The 20,014-nt window shown below is 38.0% G+C and overlaps 1 non-coding gene and 1 pseudogene across 1 annotated transcript; both read left to right on the top strand.

The window, feature by feature from the left end:
- The first annotated feature begins 12,569 nt into the window (after positions 1–12,569).
- On the top strand, positions 12,570–12,711 carry LOC147619718 (U4 spliceosomal RNA; annotated as a pseudogene).
- Positions 12,712–19,056: 6,345 nt separating this feature from the next.
- Positions 19,057–19,192, top strand: LOC147619717 (U4 spliceosomal RNA). The gene has a single exon (XR_015261809.1). It is a non-coding gene; the product is annotated as a U4 spliceosomal RNA (small nuclear RNA).
- Positions 19,193–20,014: the final 822 nt, after the last annotated feature.

The raw sequence follows: 20,014 nt of genomic DNA, 5'->3' as shown, positions 1-20,014 counted from the left end.
CTAGAAATCCATCCACCTTGGGGGCATAAATATTGAGGATGTCCACACCTGCCAGTCCTCCCCAATCTTGATGATGATCATCACCCTTTGAGAGCTCTCCCTTGAACAATGGTGCTTGAGTCCATAATTGATGGTATCAAAAGTGGTATCAACTTCTCTTAATGAGACTCAAATGCAAACACCCTCTGGTAACAATAAGTGCTCTTTGATGAGACTAGCTAAGTTTCCCGAAGGACCAAAAGTAGGCGAAATCAAAGGTGTGGCTACCGTATGGCAAGACTTTCTTGATTCTATGGGTACATCATCCTATAGAAAGGTACCTATAGAAAGGTGGTGCTCCTAAAGGAAGAGGATGTACACTAAGCCTTCCATGAAAACCCACTGTTATATGCATACTGGTGGCTCTAACCACGATACTAGAAGTTGTGATTAACAAATGACAACAATACCACCTCTAGGTAAGGGATCCATCTTGGTTCTAGTGCCATGAACCTCCTATCATAAGAAGAAACTTGGCTATCAACCATATCTAAAATTGCATCATGTGATGAAGTAGACTTAATCACATATAAATCAAATAACCTACTCCTCTCCGCAAAAATGTCATGAAGAGATCTCTCACAAAATACATATGGCACCACCGTGCAAGGGATTCCACAATCTTCACATCCATAAACTAATCTAGAAATATGGATATACCCTCCAATATGGACTCACGATACACATCCTCATGTGCATGTCACTTAGCATCATTGTTATGGGCTACCACACCTCCAAGAGGGAACTCTACACATTCACCTACTGGATGAGCAATAGATCACAACTGTCGTAGGGTACTTACTAATGCTTCGATCTTGAGTCCCTTGAAGCCTCCAAGCTCACTTTGTTAAGCTCCAAACTCCAAGCTCTACCTCCACGCTATTACCATGGAATCGCTCACACCATTGCTGCATATGACAATCACTCTCTCTCTCTCTCTCTCGTGCTTGAAATTGCGATCGTGCTCAAACATCTTGCTAATAGCCTGTATGCAATTGGGGTATCATGGTTCTTTCCTTTGTCTGGGAAGAGGACATGTGGAATGTAAGATCCCTGTTCCCACCGAGCAACGGATTCAGGATACTGGCAGCGGAAGTAGCACTTCTTGCACGGGACAGGGGTCCCACATACGGGGCCTCACCCACGGATATCCGGATAAGAGACTAATCCGTCGGTTGTTCCAAAACCGAACCCGGAAAAACTTCCTTTACCGGAAAGCACGGGTGATTCCACCAGGAGAACTTTTTACTCTAACGTAGTCAAGATCATTTCTGATCAAGCTGATCCAATTGCATCTTCAAGATACTTGATCAGATCAAGGAAGAAACTTGCACTTGGATCATTGGGATCAACGCTTTTTTCCCCATTCAAGAGGCACAGCCGTTGATTCCTATCCATAGAACAATTACTGATCGGGATTTACTTTATCTATCGTAATAACAAAAGTTGAGTCTCGATTTACGGATCCATCAGTCCAGCCTAACCCCATCCGATCCCATGGGTTAGCCAACCGCCCAACCACTGTAGTGATGGGATCCAATTAGGAATTTGGTTAGGTTTTGTCCCGGGTACCAAGGAAAAGAGTTCCAAGGCCCCCTAGCCAGAAGTTCATGCAAACATAAAACTAGTCACACCACTTACACACCCAATATGAAATTGCCTTTTTCTCAACATCAGCTAACTTTAAAACAATCTTTTAATGAAACCATAGTATCACTGATCACAATCTTCCAATTTATCCGGTTGATTCAATTTCCCATCATTCCTTCATCAGAGTATCTATGGCATCATTGGCAACTAGAACGCTCACCACCTGTCCACTCAGGGGCCTTTTCAATAGTTCCTAGCCCATAATACTCGGCAATATAATCACTTATCAAGATGGACTCTCATTGAAGATCAACAAGATCAACCAACAGATCCATATAAAGAGCCATGGACTCATCCATTGAAGACCAGCAAGGTCAATCAACCAGATCCATGCCCGGTTTCAGAAAACAACTCTTACTCCTTGTTCCAATATCTTCCTCGACGCACGCGTGGGTATCCTAGGCGACCCAAAGCCCGAGCACCGTATGGTCAGCACCCTCTAGGATCCTTCGCAGGTGACCTAGCACTTCACTCATAAGCCGCTTCCTTGGCCCCTCATCCACCGTACCGGAAGCTCACCATTTTAATCGCACCGAGGCTGATCAAGACCTCGGCCGACCTTGCTACGCGAGACGTCCTCCATTGACTCTCCGTCAGCAGTTGCAACTTTATCAGTTAGGTCTCCACGACCTTGATCACAAGACGGTCAAAATGCTTTCCCAGCATTCTTGACATAAAACAGTCATTTACAAACAGTCACAAAATACAGTTTCTATATCGAACTCCATCTTTCCACATTACTTATTCCACATTCCCTTCATATATACTCATTCTCATCCATTCAATCATATCAACGACACATTATTTCCCATACACATTCACCTTCATTATTCTTCATACTCATCCATGCATACATCCATTTTCACATCGTTACTCATACATCCATATCCACATACATACATCCATACATACACATCCACATGCATACATCCACATCTACATGCATACATCCATACATACACATCCACATCCTTATTCGTACATCTACATCTACATGCACATTCATGCATCTTCATCCATACATCCACATTTACATGCACATTCACATCCATACATACATCTATTTTTTCCTTCCCATTCATATAGCCCCATACGCCTTCACATCTATTCTTTTACATCACATCCATTTTCACCTTATGACAACCCATATACATCTTATCTCATCACATACACTTCTTATCTCATTCCATACACATCTTATCACATCTTAACTCATCTTATCACATCCTAACTCATCTCATATACATCTTATCTCATCTTATCACATCTCATACACCTCTTATCACATCTTAACTCATCTTATCACATCCTAACTCATCTCATATACATCTTATCTCTTCTTATCACATCTCATACACCTCTTATCACATCCTGACTCATCTCATATGCATCTTTTCTCATCTTATCACATCTCATACACCTCTTATCACATCTCATACACCTCTTATCACATCTTAACTCATCTTATCACATCTTAACTCATCTCATATACATCTTATCTCATCTTATCACATCTCATACACCTCTTATCACATCTCATACACCTCTTATCACATCTTAACTCATCTTATCACATCCTAACTCATCCTTTATGCATACCTCTATGCAAGAATTTCAATTGTGATAAAAGTAACACTTTTATAATAAAATAATCATTTTTTATAATATTTTTATAATAAAATAATAATTTATTTATTTTTTTCATGTCTGTACGAAATTCAATATGATGAAAATAACTTTTTATAATAAAATAATCATTTTTTTCTTTACAGTTTTATAATAAAATAATAAAATATTCATCTTTTATGCATACCTCTATGTATGAAATTCAATTATGTTAAAAGTAACACTTTTATAATAAAATATTTATCTTTTATGCATACCTCTATGCATGAAATTCAATTATGTTAAAAGTAACACTTTTATAATAAAATATTTATCTTCTATGCATACCTCTGTGCATGAAATTCAATTATGTTAAAAGTAACACTTTTATAATAAAATATTTATCTTTTATGCATACCTCTGTGCATGAAATTCAATTATGTTAAAAGTAACACTTTTATAATAAAATATTTATCTTTTATGCATACCTCTGTGCATGAAATTCAATTATGTTAAAAGTAACACTTTTATAATAAAATATTTATCTTTTATGCATACCTCTATGCATGAAATTTAATTATGCTAAAAGTAACACTTTTGATATAAAATTTTATCCATTATGCATACTTCTATGCATGAAAATAAAAATGATAAAAGTAACACTTTTGATATAAAAATTTATCCATTATGTATACTTCTATGCATAAAATAAAAATGATAAAAGTAATACTTTTGATATAAAAATTTATCCATTATGCATACTTCTATGCATAAAATAAAAATGATAAAAGTAATACTTTTGATATAAAAATTTATCCATTATGCATACTTCTATGCATAAAATAAAATGATAAAAGTAATACTTTTGATATAAAAATTTATCCTTTATGTATAATATAAAAAATTCAATTTTCTCATGATTCTAATGAATTTCTTTCAATTAATCTAGGATGATAATTCCTAGAATATGGTAGGAAGTCCTCTTTTCATGCTTTGAATGAAATTATTTTATGTGTAAATTTTTATAAAATTTTACCATAGCTCCGCTACTATGGCTGATAAATCTCAATTATTTTTTTAAAAATAAGGCTTATCTTTAAGGGAATGATTAGAATGATCCCTAATTGGATCATTAACTCTTAATGGATTGAATCAAAAATAATCATGGAATATATAAACTAAAAGCATAGATAAAAATAACCATTAATTTGTTCTCAAGTATAGATTAATCTTGGATTAAGGAAAAGCTTTATGAAAAGCTTCATTTGGATAGAGAAGGGTCATGAGTATGACCATCTCTTGAGTGAGAGAGAGAAATTTCATAAAAACCATTAGAATTAAGCATAAATGGAAATTTATGTAATTCTTTACTATCATTCATTAATTACCTTCATTAACATTTAAGAAAAACCATTTCAATTAAGCTTCTCAAGCTTGAGAGGGGTTGAGAAGAGGGAAGCATTGAGAAATTATAGAAAATTCAAAATTCACCATTTACCTTATAATTTTCTTGATTCTTTATTCACGGTAGAGGCCCCCAACCAATCAATTGGTTTAGTATGTTGATGGAGCCACCAATGGGTATTAAAGAAGAGGGAAGTGTCAAAAACTAGTGAATTATTAAAGAATTCACAGTTCTTGGCTTAGGTGGAGTAGAGTAACAATGCATAAGACACTATATATTTTCAACAAGGGGAGGCTTCTATTTATAGGAAAAATTGAGCTCCTAACCAAACAAACTGATTCTAGAATTTTCCAAGTCAGTTTGGTCACTTTTTGACCATTTTTAGGTCAGTTAAGCTAACTTTTTGGAACTAGACTTGAATGAGGAGAGAGGAGAGATGAAATATCTCAATTTTTATGAGTTTAAAACTCATTTAAGCATGTGTTTTAGGCGCCTTATTGAAGGCCCTCCTTTTCCTTACTGATGTGTCAAAAATGGAATCCTTACACTCAAAATATCTCATATTTTTATATTACTCATAGTTTTTTACTAATAAACCTTGTACATTTTTAACTCTTTATCTTATGTGAGCATTGAAGGGACTCACCTTCCTTACCTAGGTGTCAAAATGGAATCATTATACCCAAAATATCTCATATTTTTAATATTGCTCATAGTTTTTTACTAATAAACCTTGTACATTTTCAACTCTTCACCTTATGTGAAATATGCACCTTCTTTAAAGAACTCCCCTTCCTTACATATGTGTCAAAATGGAATCATTATACCCAAAATATCTCATATTTTTAATATTACTCATAGTTTTTTACTAATAAACCTTGTACAGTTTCAACTCTTCACCTTATGTGAGCATTTACTCATTTTTGGGTATCTTCTTTTTTACAAATTGGATTTATCTCCTCCCTACACATGGATTGATGCTATTGGCCCATAGGAACCTTAATTGGACCATAGTCTAAAGATTTCTGAAAATCTAAACCCTTAGACTAAGGTTCTTTATATCTATTTCCAATTAATTCCAATTGCACAATTGAAAATTCTTTTTGAATTTCTATTTCATGGAAATTCATCTTAATTATATGAGATATTTTTCTATCCAAAAATATTCAAAATCTGAATATTCTCTCTCTAGAGTATTTTCTCTCTCTAGGTTAAAACAGTTAGAAACAGGGTCTTTATATTTCTGAAGAGGGATTGATTACAGGGGAATATGCTGGACATTTTGTGAGGCTGGAGAGGAATCTTACATGGAATATGTTATGTAATATGCTGAACTGCAATGTATAAAACCTAGTCTAGGCTTTGGCCCATGGCCCTTTTGAACTGGCTTGTAATGATCTTTCGTTGTTAATATTATAAATATCTACTTCCCAAAAAAAAAAGAAATTCTTAAAACAATTTATTCCCAATTTTTTTTCGACCAACTTCTCCCTTAATGTTTGGTATGTCTAAATCTAAGGGATTATAATCCTTAGTAATGGAGTAAATATGAATGCAAAGCAAGGCATCATCCCTTAAATCCAACTTGTTGACATGTACAAATCTACAAGTAGGTTAATTATATTTTGCATTTAGACATTGTACCACATAGGATTTTAAAAGAGCTTGCAATATTACAGATGAATTTGAAACAAGGGTGAAAGGTCAAGATAACGTCTGGATTTGTAGTACCTAAGGGGGGTTTATGAATGCCCTATTGGGTGATATACAGAGTTATTAAATATTTTAATGGATGTATAGAATTCAATAGAATTAATAGTCTCACATTGAACTGGGTATAGAAAATTTGGCAACAATATCTAGTAGCTATGCTTTTCATAACTACCTTTTGGGGATTATATCAAGCCATTCCTTTCATCTTTCTTTGTCCTAAAAGCAAGTAAGAGAAACTTTACATATAATTATGGCATTGTATGGGCTACCTTTTCAACCTATGGGTGTGTTGGAAGCTGTCGTGAATCTTCTTGTGAGCTCAATAATCAAGTAAGTTGTCTTGTAGTCTAATGGTCTTGGAGAGATAACCCCTAATATCCATAGATGGGTCTTATGAAAAGAAAGAGGGTCACAAATTTTTAGGAGTCGGGGAAAATAAATGTTTTATTTCAAATCAAACATACAAGTGTGACTAGATTGGGCCAGAAACATTTGTGTTTGAAATTGCGATCATTGCTCAAACATCTTGCTAATAGCGTTTATGCAATTGGGGTATCATGGTTCTTTCCTTTGTCTGGGAAGAGGACAGGTGGAATATGTTATGTAATATGCTAAACTGCAATGTATAAAACCTAGTCTGGGCTTTGGCCCATGGCCCTTTTGAACTGGCTTGTAATGATCTTTCGGTGTTAATATTATAAATATCTACTTCCCAAAAAAAAAGAAATTCTTAAAACAATTTATTCCCAAATTTTTTTCAACCAACTTCTCCCTTAATGTTTGGTGTGTCTAAATCTAAGGGATTATAATCCTTAGTAATGGAGTAAATATGAATGCAAAGCAAGGCATCATCACTTAAATCTAACTCGTTGACATGCACAAATCTACCAAATCGTCACAGGTGGGTTGATTAAATTTTGCATTTAGACATTGTACCACATAGGATTTTAAAAGAGCTTGCAATATTACAGATGATTTTGAAACAAGGGTGAAAGGTCAAGATATGGTTTAGATTTGTAGTACCTATGGGGGGTTTATGAATGCCCTATTGGGTGATCATACAGAGTTATTATATATTGCAATGGATGTATAGAATTCAATAGCATTAATAGTCTCACATTGAACTGGTTATAGAGAATTTGGCAACGATATCTAGTAGCTATGCTTTTCATAACTACCTTTTGGGGATTATATAAAGCCATTCTTTTCATCTTTCTTTGTCCTAAAAGCAAGTAAGAGAAACTTTACATATAATTATGGCATTGTATGAGCTACCTTTTTAACCTATGGGTGTGTTGGAAGCTGTCATGAATCTCCCTGTAAGCGCAATAATCAAGTAAGTTGTCTTGTAGTCTAATGGTCTTGGAGAGATAACCCCTAATATCCATAGATGGGTCTTATGAAAAGAAAGAGGGTCACAAATTTTTAGGAGTCGGGGAAAATAAATGTTTTATTTCAAATCAAACATACAAGTGTGACTAGATTGGGCCAGAAACATTTGTGTTTGAAATTGCGATCATTGCTCAAACATCTTGCTAATAGCGTTTATGCAATTGGGGTATCATGGTTCTTTCCTTTGTCTGGGAAGAGGACAGGTGGAATATGTTATGTAATATGCTGAACTGCAATGTATAATACCTAGTCTGGGCTTTGGCCCATGGCCCTTTTGAACTGGCTTGTAATGATCTTTCGGTGTTAATATTATAAATATCTACTTCCCAAAAAAAGAAATTCTTAAAACAATTTATTCCCAATTTTTTTCGACCAACTTCTCCCTTAATGTTTGGTGTGTCTAAATCTAAGGGATTATAATCCTTAGTAATGGAGTAAATATGAATGCAAAGAAGGCATCATCACTTAAATCTCTCGTTGACATGTTCAAATCTACCGAATCATCACAGGTGGGTTAATTATATTTTGCATTTAGACATTGTACCACATAGGATTTTAATAGAGCTTGCAATATTACAGATGATTTTGAAACAAGGGTGAAAGGTCGAGATAAGGTATGGATTTGTAGTACCTAAGGGGGGTTTATGAATGCCCTATTGGTTAATATACAAAGTTATTAAGTATTGCAATGGATGTATAGAATTCAATAGCTTTAATAGTCTCCCATTGAGCTGGGTATAGAAAAATTGGCAACAATATCTAGTAGCTATGCTTTTCATAACTACCTTTTGGGGATTATATCAAGCCATTCCTTTCATCTTTCTTTGTCCTAAAAGCAAGTAAGAGAAACTTTACATATAATTAAGGCATTGTATGGGCTACCTTTTCAACCTATGGGTGTGTTGGAAGTTGTCTCATGAATCTTCTTGTGAGCTCAATAATGAAGTAAGTTGTCTTGTAGTCTAATGGTCTTGGAGAGAGAACCCCTAATATCCATAGATGGGTTTTATGAAAAGAAAGAGGGTCACAAATTTTTAGGAGTCGGGGAAAATAAATGTATCATTTCAAATCAAACATACAAGTGTGACTAGATTGGGCCAGAAACATTTGTGCTTGAAATTGCGATCGTGCTTAAACATCTTGCTAATAGCCTGTATGCAATTGGGGTATCATGGTTCTTTCCTTTGTCTGGGAAGAGGACATGTGGAATATGTTATGTAATATGCTGAACTGCAATGTATAAAACCTAGTCTAGGCTTTGGCCCATGGCCCTTTTGAACTGGCTTGTAATGATCTTTCGGTGTTAATATTGTAAATATCTACTTCCCCAAAAAAAAGAAATTCTTAAAACAATTTATTCCCAATTTTTTTTCGACCAACTTCTCCCTTAATGTTTGGTGTGTCTAAATCTAAGGGATTATAATCCTTAGTAATGGAGTAAATATGAATGCAAAGCAAGGCATCATCACTTAAATCCAACTTGTTGACATGTACAAATCTACAAGTAGGTTAATTATATTTTGCATTTAGACATTGTACCACATAGGATTTTAAAAGAGCTTGCAATATTACAGATGATTTTGAAACAAGGGTGAAAGTCCTGCTTGATTGGCTAACCCTTAAGTAGGTTCTTAGGCACCCACTTCTGCATACTCTTAGATGTTGGATATTGTGAGGGCGAGCTTCTTGGAGCGGGTGTTGGTGTTGTTTCTTGATGTGTTATCTTTGTACTTGTTGTTTGTTTACAAATATGACGTGCTTCCCTTCATTTGTCAAGTTCCATAAGGGTATGGACATGACCTTCATGTGGTTTGTCTAATGCTACCCAAGTCTCATAGGAGATCAAGTTATGACTTGACCCTATATCGATTACTGCAATACTTGTTGCATGGCTCTTAGCTACGGTCAATCCCACCTTGAGATGTGCTGCCTCAACATTCAGTTCCCCTTCATCCAAAAGGGTCACAAATGCCATATTGACATGTATCAGTCTTTTGTGCATTAATTGTCTAGCCTTGGCCTCCGTAGCCTTAGCCTCTTCTTGTGCTTGTTGGATTTTTTCTTTTGCAAGTTGTTTTTGTTGTTTTAAGAGATGTTCTTGCAAGAGCATCTCTTGGGTCAGTGGTCCAAAATACTTTTTTAGTTTACTTCCATTGACATAACCCTCCATTTGGATGCCATCAATTGTTTCAATTCGGATAGATCCCTGAGGTGTGATTTTCGACACTCGAAACACTCCCATACCTCAGTATTTAAGTTTCTTTTTCCTAGTGCTACTGACACCATACATAAGGACAAGATCCCCCGTTTCCAGTTCTTTTTGCTTGAGGGTTTTGTCAAACCAACGTTTCCTGAATAGTTTTTCAACCATGAGCCCATATGATGCTATATCAACCATGAGCCCATATGATGCTATATCAACCTGGTCTCATCCAACTTTTCCAAGTCAATTAGTCTTTTGGCTAAAGCATTCTCCGTTAGACGCTCTTGTATATCAATCCTTAAGCTTGGGACTAGGTATTCCATGGGCATAACTGCTTCAACCCCATAAGCTAGACGAAAGGGAGTATATCCCGTCGCTACCTTATATGATGTGCGATAGGCCCAAAGGGCTGTTGTTAGTTTATGCTCCCAGTGTGTTCGATTTGCTTCCACCAATGTTTTTGTCAGAATAGTACACAAAATCTTGTTTTTACTCTCTGCTTGACCATTGGCCAGTGGGTAATAAGGTGATGATTTTTGATGGATTACTAGGAACCCTGTAAGTAAATGATCAATCACCTTATTGATAAAGTGTGAGCCGCGACACTGACTAATTCTAACGGACATCCAAACCTTGAGATGATTTGCTCATATAGAAATCTTGCTGTTGTTCGTGCATCAGCTCTCTTAGCGGCTCTAGCTTCTGCCCATTTTGTGAAATAGTCAGTGGCTACGATCACATATCGGATGTGCCACTAGACTAATAGGTCCCACAAAATCTATCCCCCATTTCTCAAATGGTTGTCTTTTACAATGGTGGGGGTTAGCGACATCTTGTCCCGTTGTTGTGGGATAGCGAAACGTTGACATTCTTCGCATTATTTAACAAATTCTATGGCATCTCCGAATAACATAGGCCACCATAGTCCTTCTTGAAGAACTTTTTTAGCTGTGATTTCTCCAACAAAATGCCCGCCAGCTATCCTTGAATGAGCTTCTTCCAATATGGTGACGAACTCATCCTCTCTAACGCATCTTCTGAGTACGTTATCTTTTCCTAGCTTATAAAGCTCTCTTGCAATCAGATGATAAGGTGCAGCAAGCTTGATAAACTGCCACATTTTGTCTTTGTTCAAAGGTATTTCCTGCGGAAACCCATAAGCTAGATACTCCGAGATTTCTTCACTCCATTTGGATACCATGTCCTAACTTAAATAAACAAGCATCAGGAAGATCATCAGGCATCAACACCAATTGTTGGTTCCCCATTTAGAATTCTTGACATGTGATCGGCTAACACATGATGTGTTCCCTTTCTCACCATGACTGTGAAGTCGAATTCCAACAACAATAACAACCATCGTGTGATTCTCCCATGGTGCACGGTTTATTCACTAGTAGGTATAGTAAGGCTTGCTGGTCCATGAAAAATATAAACTTGTTGGCCAAGAGGTAATGTCGGTACTTCTTGACATTGTAAACCATGGCCAATCCTTCTCTCTCTGTGGTGGTGTAATTCACCTCTGCATCGTTTAACTAACGACTAGCAAAGCAAACTGAATAGTCCAATCTAAACTCACCAGGCTAAGCTAACACGCAACCAATTGTAAAATTTGATGCATCAATATGCACGTGAAATACGAGATCCTAATTGGGGGGTCGTAGAATTGGTGCGCTAGCCAATGCTTGCTTTAGATGATCATATGCTTCTTGACACTCCTGAGTCCACTCAAAGATAATGAGAATCTTGTATAAAGGTCTGGCTATCTCAGCATAAAAAATTATGAAGCATCGATAATACCCCACGTGACCCATAAACCTTTGCACTCCTTTGTAATTGGTAGGTGGTGGCAGCTCCAATATTACTTTGATTTTAGTATCTTTAGTGTGGGGATATGCCATTCTTTGAGACAATATGTCCCAAAATCACACCATGCTTGACCCAAAATTGACACTTCAAGGGGTTCAGCGAAATACGATATAATCGACATCGCTCGAACACTTTCCTTAAGCAAGTCAAATGGTCTACCCATTGGGAGTGTGCACATAGATCGTCAATGAATACTTCTAACCACTTTTGTAAGTAGTCCTTGAAAGCTGTGCACATCAATCGTTGAAAGGTTGTTGGGGCATTTGTGAGGCCGAACGGCATAACTTTGTATGTATATGTCCCCCACATTGTGTTGAAAGTTGTCTTTTGTGTTGATCCTCTGGTGCTATGGAAACCTGATTGTACCCGGAGAAACCATCCAAGAAGTTGTATGCTTCTCTCCCATCCACTCTTTCCAGAATGTGTTATGTATAAGATAATGGGTAATGATCCTTCCTAGTGGCTGCATTAACCTTTTTAAGATCAACGCATACCCGAAGTTTTCCATTCTTTTTAGGCACTATCACGATTGGTGACAACCAATCCGTATGTTCAATTTCATAGATGAAATCCACAGCAATGAGCGGATTCATCTGGTATGATTTTTGCTAGCCCCAAACATCTCATATACAAAACAAAGTGTAGGCCAGGGCTTGTTGGATATAAAAGAACTTTGGCTGAACGGGATACGCCATCTTTGCGCTTGGGGCAATGACGCAGTTAGTGAGGGTTTCCTGAGACGCGTCAATTGCTGGTTGAAAACTATTTCCAAACCCCCTCCGCGGCCCTTCCCAGGGCCTCGGAGAATTTTTGGCAGGTCCGCCATCTAGCGGACCTCACAAATTTTGCCAAAACATTGAAAAGAAGGAAGCCAAACGAACCAAACCACCAACCTCACGATGCCGGGGGGCTAGCTAGGCGCATATTGGTGGTGGTGGTGGTGGTGGTGGGTAGGCAAGTGGCACGTAAGCGCACTGTGTGTCTGCATATATATATATGTGTGTGTGTGTGTGTGTGTGTGTGTGTGTGTGTGTGTGCAGGAGGTCGACACCACCCTGCCTGCTGTGGCCCTAGAAAAAGATATGAATGATCATACTAAACTACTCACTCCGCCCACCTGTGCCTGTGCAAATATGGTATGCCGCATAATCTTGCCATACAAAATTGGTGAGCTATGTTGTGGCCTGCCAAGCTACTGGAGATGGCAGAAATGGGTTCTCTCTCATCAATTTTGCAACGGCCATGGCATCTACATACAGGTAGGTTCGGCAAGGTGCCTTTGTACTTACCTACTACGAAACATCTCTTCATCTCAATAATGAGCCTCCACTCCTCATTGTACGCAAGTTGAGCTGACTAGTGGAAAGATACTTTTTTCACGCCACGATATTGATAACATTCAATTCTCTCTAGATGGAAACTTCACCAAGTGTAGATTCAAAGTTGACACACATGATTTCATTTCGCTTGGTTGCTTGCATAAGTTAGAGTTGGATAAAAGATGTGGTAAACAATGCAAGTTGAGCTGACTAGTGGAAAGATACTTTTTTCACGCCATGATATTGATAACATTCAATTCTCTCTGGATGGAAACTTCACCAAGTGTAGATTCAAAGTTTTACACTTAGGTCTTTATGACAGGATTCCCAAAATGAAGTGGCTTACATAAAATAGATATTCACTACCATGAGGAAACTATCTCCTTACTCGAAATCAAGTAGATATCTATTGCCATGAGGGAACTATCTCTTTTATGGATCTTCTTGTGAAGGCATCCAGGTTACTAATAGGGTAGGCAATTTACATTGTCAAGATTAACCCTACTGGCAAGGATTAAAATTCCAATGGCTAAGCTAATATACATATATATTCCCTCAATAGTTAATAGAGATACCCCCAACATGAAAAGTGGATCATAAAATTGAGTTAATAGAGCATAGCCAATTGAGTAGGATCCTCTAAGAGATCACCTATATCTACTTTCCAATGGCATTGAGATTAGCTTAGACCATGTTGTCCCATACTTAGATAATATGTCCAAAGCATACTACCTTTGTAAAAAGCCAAATCCCATCATGTGGTCTAATTATCTCTATACCCAAGAAATATCGTAGGTCACCCAAATATTTCATTTCAAACTTATTCTTAAGAAGCATCGTCACCTCATGAATGTCATCATCTCCTCAAGAAGAATCTTCACCTCATGAATTTTGTCATCATTATCACCTATGAGACATTGAAGACACCTGTGACAAATCAAGTCATCAACGTAGATGACTATAGCACAATCCCCCATTATTTCTCAGGTAAAGTGTGAAATTAGCATTGGATATCTGAAATTTAACATAGATGACAATAGCACAATCCCCTTGTATTTCTCATATAAAGTGAGAAATTAGAATTGGATATCTAATATTCAATAGTGAAAAAATACTTCCGTATCTTATCAGAATGTTCTCTAGGTGCCTGCTTCATGCTATATAAGGCTTTGTGCAACCTGCAAACAAAATCAAGGTATGTAGGATCCTCATATCCTTGTGGCAGTTACACCATGTAAACTTCTTCCTGTAAGTCACCATGTAAAAGTTCTTTCTTTATATCCATTTGATGAAACACCATCCCTTAGGTGCAGTCATTTCTCATAATTGCCAATATATCAACCGGGCTAAATGTCTCCTCATAGTCAATTCCATAAGTCTATGCATATTTTTTGGTTAAAAAATCTTACCTTATATATGCTAATTTAATCATCTATGTTGTGCTTCACTTTGTAGACCCACTTACATCTAATTGCCTTGTTTTTCTTAGGCATCTAATACAATAATCATCTCTTCACCATGGCATCTTCCCAATGTTTATATCCAAGTGCCTCCTAAAAAAATGGGGCAAAGGAAGCAAATCCCATGTCTCATTAGCATCTAATGTAGCCATCTCTTTATCCATGGCATCTTCCCTAATGCTTATGTGTAAGTGCCTCCTAAAAACACGTGGGTTATATACTTGTCATATCTCAAGCTATCCACTAGATATTTGCCTCTATTAGACCTAATGATAGACTATATATTCCCATCATATCTCAACCTATCCATTCGATATCTAACTCTAGTAGAACTGTGTAGACCTAATCACTACATGTGTTCTACATTGCTTTATCTCTTTGTATAATTTATAATTATGGGGTATACGCCCGACATATCTCATCCTCTTGTATAACTTTTCTCCACAAGGCTTTGAACAATGTGTAGGTTGCTGATGCACCGAGGAAAAGCTTTTGATTGTGGCTTTGGGAGCCACATGTGTGTGTTGCCTTCATGGAAGCCTTGAGCTTTGAGCACGTTGGTAGGCATCCATCATTATTGTTGGCTTCGTTGTGCTTAGGGTTGCCTAACCTTTGGGCATTGGACCTTTTGTCGTAGCTCTTTGGGGAAATTTGTCGTGGATGAGCACAAGCGGTGTTCTTGGGTAGCTAGAGGCGATTCCGGCGTATTAGCTTTGTGTAAGTGTGAGTTTTCCAAGAGTTTTCCATGCCTCCAACAATATGAGATTGGTGTGGACCATAGGATATATATGGGCTTGCCACCATTGTAGACCATTCTTAGTTTGGAGTCCAATCTATATTTTTGGTGGGTTTAGTTCTGGTGGTAGTTCGGGGGCGGTGGAAGACATACCGGTTTTTGGACCCTTTGTTGAAGAAGTCGGTGCTAGGACGGATACGGTGCACTCTCCATACCAGAGGATCATCATTACTTTGCCCTTGGGAAACTTGAGGGTAGCTGTGTTGTCAGCTGAGTTGATTGTACATGTAGCGTTCTTGACCCAGATCCCTCCAAGGATGACTTCTCCTTTGGTCACACCTGTGGGACCACGTAAAACTTACTGGCCAATGGGTTAGAGACAGTATGTACCATTTGCGTAAAAGACCCAAGTCTTTGTATTCAGTGTCCACTAGGTAGTTGAATTCTAGCATGAGAAGTGGAAGAGATAACTTTCTTAGGGAGACCCATGTTTCCCATGGTAAAAGATTGTGGCTAGTTATGGGAGAGAGCAGTAGGCAAGGTGTGCTTTCTTTGCATATTTTTGCTAAAGGGGAAATCAAACCATACCCGAAGGGTTGCCATTTCGTGTTGGGGAGCTACACTTACACTCAAGGTGTTGAGCAAGGCAAAGGCCTAGTAGGGGTCATGAAGGTACTGGCTGGTTGTTGACACCACAAATTGCATTCCAAGTTTGCAATTCGGGAGTGCATCAAGTGTAGTTAGGATTTTAATCCAGTCATTGGTCGGCTTCGTCATCATTGACAGAATTGGCTACGGATGGTTCCATGCGTCATCAAGGATCTAATGACAAGATTTGCAAATAGGGAGATCATTAGTCTTGGCTGTGGTCACAAAATCTTTGGCAAAGGGACCTCTCATCATGGAATGTGTCTTCCATGTATGTAAATTTACTTTGAGCATTCGATCTCCTTTGTGGAGGTAGACATGATTTGTGTCTCCCAATCATGGACTTAGTCGTGTCAGTCTTATGAAGGGTCTTCCCAAGATGCTATCATAGCCGCCATGACAAAAGTCCATGAGTACAAATGTGTGTTTGAATCCCATGTCAAGGACTTTAATCTGGTGGTCCTTCAATAGTCCATAGGGTGTTGTGCATGTCCCATCTGCAAGCTGTATCTTCGATTTGGTGTGATCTAGGGGTGGTTGTCCCTAGTTATCCCGGCACTTTGTGAGGAGAATCTCACGCCCACTCAAAACCTGATGTGTAGATATGTAGAAATTACATATGATAATGTATGGTGAATCCAAGGTGGCAAAAGGCAACGCGGCATCCACACACAGAGAGAGAGAGAGAGAGAGAGAGAGAGAGAGAGAGAGAGAGAGAGAGAGAGAGAGAGAGAGAGAGAGAGAGAGATGTTTTCCTTTTTAATGTCGTAAGGAAACAATTCCAAGCTGAAACATACTTGAGGAAGTGAAGATTGACAAAGCTTCAAATATTCTTATAAGTTTGCAAACACCATAGGCAAACTTGAAGAAGAAGGTGGTTCAAGCTTTCTAGCTTAACCTTTGCCTTTTAGAAGAACTACTTAGTTGATTAGAGAGTAGACAAAGGGCTTAAACAAGAGGGATTGACACACTTCCTAGTCTCTTTAGGCTCTCTAATAGGGATTTCCATGATGCAAGACAAGGGGTATAACCATAGTGCTGGTAGTCTAACCACTAGCACTATGGTTCCATGCTAGAGAGAGCAAGAAGGCTCTACAATAGGGACTTCCATGATCCAGTGCTACTGGTCTAAGAACTAGCACTATGGTTCCTTGCTAGAGAGCTAGAAGGTTCTTGACATGAATGTACTCTGACAAAGAGTGCAATGGAGTGTTGTTTTAACCTTAAGGTACTAAATTACCCCCACTAGCAAAAAATTCCATCTTACATTTGAATCCAAACTAGTCATTAGAGAGAATGCGATATCTCATTGTACATTCTTTTACCACTGCAATCATGGATATGAGACCATGTGTGAGAGCCTCTTAATTCTCTTACTCTCCTCAATAATCTGTGTGTGAGAGCATCTTAATAATTTTACTCTCCTCAATATTAATCTATGCATAATTCCTTAGAGCCTTGCTTGCTTTTCTCACCTTAAAGAAATCCAAGTGAGCAAGAACCCCATGATCTTCCCTCTGTAAAGCAATATTTTGGCTTATCCTGGACATCATAAAGTTTGGCACTGTGTCAAAGAAGAATTGATTATGGTAACTTATATAAAAATTAGTGGTGGTTGGAAGGTTATGATGTTATCAAAAGGTGTGATGCCTCTCCTTATAGTTATTATGTCTCAACCGATGGCATGGGTTAGAGATTGCTGTTTCCATTCAAGATACTTTGCATTGAATCTAAGCACAACTTGTCCAAATCAAGGCCATGTTATCTCACCTCACTCTTCTTGAGCAAGGGTGAGAATTCCATATATGTGAGTCGCTATTTAAGGTCTTTGTATACATTTTCGGACCCCCCATTAACATTTAAGAGGACAGAAGAAAAGTTTTAATGGATGCGTTATCTTCGTTTTTGACTAAATGCTAAAAAGAGGCAAAGCCAATAAATGGTTAAGATCCCTAAACCCACATACAAACTCCACCTACAAGGTCTTGAGATATACCTCTACAGTTCAATTCAATTCTCTCCAAGTAAAGCAAGATGGGAACATCCAATTTCCCATGTAGAACCCTTGTGTAAACATCCAATATCAACTTGCATGTAGAGAGAGAGAGAGAGAGAGAGAGTGATGTTGTTGTCCTTTTTAATGTCGTAATAAGGAAACAATTCCAAGCTGAAACATACTTGAGGAAGTGAAGATTGACAAAGCTTCAAATATTCTTATAAGTTTGCAAACAGCATAGGCAAACTTGAGAATCACAAGAAAAATAAGCACTTCCTCCCTCCCCTCCGTCCCTCAGCGTGAGTGTCTCCATGTTCGGTACTTAAGTACATCGCATGATTAGAAATCCAACGGCTTGGCTAAAGCTAAAATAATCAATCGGTACCCTCAAAGTATCTGCATCCCTTGCACTATTTATCATTGAAAATTGAAGACATCGGGCATGTTAATTGTATCAATCAATTGGAAATCAAAGACATCAAAGCACGCCAATTGTTGTATCAATCAGTTGAAAATCAGCACAGCAACAATCGATCCCAACATGCTGATGTTTTGATAAAAAAGAACAACACTAGCGACATCAGTATACCAATCATCTAGCATGGTGTGTTAAATAACATTAGCACGCATCGATAGTATGTAATGATAGAATCAATCACCCATGATACCAACTATCTAGCATAGCACACATGAACACCGTTAGTATCTTACTATGGAATCACCCAACATGATGCGCGTTGCAACTATCCAAACCAAAAAAAAAAAAAGAGAGGGAATTTCTCCCAAAGAAAAATGAACCAAAAAGAGGGAAAAAAAAGGGGGGGGGGACTTCCCCAACCTTTGGGAACAATATTGTTCGGCACTCCTACTTTGAAGCACGGGAGGAAGTAGTAGACGGTCGTAGCATTATATATTAGAGGAATCGAAAAAAAAAACAAAGCGCCAAACATCCCATATATAAAACAGACTGTAGGCCGGGGCTTGTTGGGTATAAAAGAACTTTGGCTGAACGGGATACACCATCTTTGCGCTTGGGGCAATGACGCAGTCAGTGAGGGTTTCCCGAGATGCGTCAATTGCTGGTTGAAAACTATTTCCAAACCCCCTCCCCGGCCCTTCCCAGGGCCTCGGAGAACTGTTATCTCCAGCAGTAGCTTAGCAGGCCACAGCATAGCTCAGCAATTTTGTATGGCGAGATTATGTGGCATACCATATTTGCATAGGCACAGGTGGGCGGAGTGAGTAGTTTAGTATGATCATTCATATCTTGTTCTAGGGCCGCAGAGCAGCAGGCAGGGTGGTGTCGACCTCCTGCATATATATATATATATATATATATATGCGCAGACACACAGTGCGCTTACATGCCACTCGCCTGCCTACCCACCACCACCACCAGTATGCGCCTAGCTAGCCCCCCCGCATCATGAGGTTGGTGGTTTGGTTCATTCAGCTTCCTTCTTTTCAATGTTTTGGTAAAATTTGTGAGGTTCTAGCTTGTCAAGCCTAGAGTTTGGATTAAGATAAAGAGATTATCATAAAGAGTTTGTCTAATTATCATCTAATTAGACATTATGAATCTTTGGAAAGCTTGAATTGAAGAAAAAACCATTGCTTTGAAAGCTTCTCAAGATTTAAAGGGGTTGAGAACAAGAAAATCATTGAGAGAATTGAAAAAAAATCATTAAATTAAGTTTACCTTTGAATTTGGCTTGATTCTTTGGCTAGAAGTGAAGCCCCCAAGCAAGTACTTGGCCACCAAGAGGGGGAGGGTAATTTCTAGGAGAGGAAGGAGAATAGAGAAGCTCCAAAGATCTCAAGAGAAGAGGCAAATTAGAGGGAGAATAGAAATATGCTAATTTAGAGATAATACTAGCATGGTATTGCTCAAAGATGAAAATACAAAGGAATGATGGTCTATTTATAGATGAGGGAGGCCACTAACCAAGTCCAAATGGGTACTAGAGCCTTCCAGGTTC

Source organism: Cibotium barometz, chromosome 32, assembly GCF_041138505.1.
Source record: "Cibotium barometz isolate CiBa-2024 chromosome 32, ASM4113850v1, whole genome shotgun sequence".
Classification (NCBI taxonomy): domain Eukaryota; kingdom Viridiplantae; phylum Streptophyta; class Polypodiopsida; order Cyatheales; family Cibotiaceae; genus Cibotium; species Cibotium barometz.
The sequence above is the reverse complement of the archived record's forward strand: the minus strand, read 5'-3'. Positions and strand labels throughout refer to the sequence as shown.